The sequence below is a fragment of the Plectropomus leopardus genome, unplaced genomic scaffold (assembly GCF_008729295.1).
Source record: "Plectropomus leopardus isolate mb unplaced genomic scaffold, YSFRI_Pleo_2.0 unplaced_scaffold25090, whole genome shotgun sequence".
Taxonomy (NCBI): Eukaryota; Metazoa; Chordata; class Actinopteri; order Perciformes; family Serranidae; genus Plectropomus; species Plectropomus leopardus.
In genome coordinates, this window is record NW_024627258.1 from 1 (window position 1) to 2,665 (window position 2,665).

The following is a 2,665-nucleotide window of genomic DNA, read 5'->3' on the forward strand; positions in this document are numbered from 1 at the left end:
TCTGATATCCAAAATATATTACACACAGAGAGAAAGAGAGAACCTTAAAAGGAAAAATATTCAAATAAATCTTAACCATGAAATTAGTTCTCTGGAAGAAACATAAATATTGTGTGTGTGTGTGTGTGTGTGTGTGTGTGTGTGTTTCTGGGAAATTGTTTCAAGATAAGCTCGAGTGCACACACACAAAGACGATGTGTGTAAGGCCAAATACACACAGCAGCCACAGTTTACAAAGTGTGTGTTAATCTAATTTCGTATTTGTGTGTGTGTGTGTGTGTGTGTGTGTGTGTGTGTGTGTTACCTGTACGCTCTGATGATGCGCTCTGCAATCGCGTCTCCTATCTTGTTGAAAACGTGTCGGTTGTCTGCACAGCTGATGAAGAACTGATTCTGAAAGACAAATACACTTTTATTTGTTCTGATCTCACTTTATATTCATAAACTACAAAATACAACCTGAACGCTGCAAACGCAGCGACACCACAACGGGACTGTTGTTTTTATCGCCTTTTTTTATTTTGATATTTTGGAATATGGGGGAGAAAAAATGTCATTTACATGTAGTAAGAATTCAATCTTCCAATATTTTTCTTGATCTAAGAAATTCACATTTAATGCAAAGTACAAAGTGTGTAATATGGCTCAAGAATCAGCACATTACACACTTTTATTTAACTTACACTATCCAGATTAATATAAAAAAAATCAGCCAACAGAACAAACACAGACAGTAAAAAAAAGTAAAAAACAATAACAAAAAACTTTTAAAAAGGGTTAAAAATATTTATAATTCAGGGTTTCCAGAAGATGAGTGGGTGGAGTGGGGTCCTATTTACAAGATTAAAAAAAATCAACCAACCAAACAAAAATAGAAAGTAAATAACAACCACAAAAAGATCAACAATTACAATAAAGTACAAAAATAAATTAAAAAAAAAATTAAAAATCAACCAACCATACAAAAATAACAATAAAAAGCCAAAAAATAAAAATAAAAAAATCAATTCTAATAATTCTGCAAAGTAATTTTAAATATACTGTATAATTATAGCATATATTTCAATATTCGTGTATTTTAGATGATTTTCTGGGTTAAAAAAAAAATCAAACTCAGTAATTTCTTGCCAGGGCACCTTTTTCCTCATGTTTGTGTGTGTGTGTGTGTGTGTGTGTGTGTGTGTGTGTGTGTGTGTGTGGGGTGGAGACCTATTAGGTCAGGGCTCAAAGGGTTAAACGCTTGTAAAAGGCATCTGAACTCAGAAAAGTGATGTTGCTCCGGGGTTCAAAGGGTTAAGTACCTCTATGTAGATGAAGTGTTTGCTGTTCTGGATGACGTGGACGTAGGCGTTGTGGATGGACTCCTCGTGGTATTTGATGCCGGCGGACCAGTCGGCGGACGAGCGGAGGATCTGAGGGACACGAAGACGAATGACAGAAGAAAAAATGTGCAAACAAAAAGCTTGAACTCTGCAAAGAGAAAAGTCGGATCGAGTTTCGTCTCGGAATAAATGTTTACCTCGTTTGTTTACCTCGTTTCAACACTGCAGAGGAGAAAGTAAATGTTTTTATTCTCCATACTGTGTGTACTTTTCAGTATTCGCCCAGCTGAACTTGGCTTGCAGATAGCATTTCAGAAATTAAATTTATGGTTTTACACCAAAAGGAAAATGTTTAAACTTAACAAGAGGAAAGCAAAGAGTTTTACTAGAATATTCAGTACTTAAAAAGAATATCTAACCTTTAAAGTAACCATTTGTACATCAGATATTCACCACGTCAGGCTGAATATGTGAAGAAAACTTTGTTTTTCTCACGTTTCCAAAGTTATTTGGTTTTGATTTAATTTATTTCGAACGTTTAAAAAGGAAACAGAGAAAATATGCAAAAACAGACAAAACATAAAGCAAAAAATATTCAAACACAAAATAATTTGCTTTACATATTTGAAAGGAGTGAGAGGTAAAAAACACATTTAATCCCACCCCTTCTCCATAAGTCACTGAATTTTAATCAACTGGCTTTATTCATTTAAAGCGATACTATGATTAAATATACACCCACAGACTCAAAATGAAACATCTATTTTTCCTCATTATTTACTGAAAAAAAGGAAGATTAAAAGGAAAAAATAAATATTGAATTAACATATATATAAAAAAAAACAACTAAGTGGACAACAAGAGGACGGACAACCCAAAAATGTAAGTGTTTATGGAAAGTAGAAACTGGTATTTAACGCTGAGTGACCTGAACACATTTAACTCCTTCAGTACCGACCTGCACTTTGGTGGGGATGCAGTTGGGGACTTGGTATCGCTGCTCTGCAGCCGTGGTGTGAGATTTGGGCAGCAGGTACGGGTACGACAGCGAGCGGTACTTTGGCTTCACGAGCTGGTCGAGAAAACAGAGGAAAGACAAAAAACGCGTCACGAAAAACAAAAAAGAGACGCACAGCTTTTCCCATAGATTTTAAACTCTTTTTTTTCAAATCTGGTCAGTTTTTTCAAGCTTTTTTCTCATGTTTTCGAAAGAAATCAAAATAATTTGCTCAGATTCGAAACGCAGCACACACAAAAAAAATATTCTTATGATATATATGCTATTTTTATTTATTATTATCATCCTCATTATCATTATTATTATTTTTATTATTGTTATTATG

The 2,665-nt window shown here is 34.2% G+C and overlaps 1 long non-coding RNA gene across 1 annotated transcript; it reads right to left on the minus strand.

Annotated features, from left to right (window-relative positions):
* Positions 1–309: 309 nt before the first annotated feature.
* Positions 310–2,453, minus strand: LOC121966569. The gene is made up of 3 exons (XR_006107596.1): positions 2,281–2,453; positions 1,302–1,412; positions 310–393 (listed from the first exon to the last, which is right to left on the minus strand). It is a non-coding gene; the product is annotated as an uncharacterized LOC121966569 (long non-coding RNA).
* Positions 2,454–2,665: the final 212 nt, after the last annotated feature.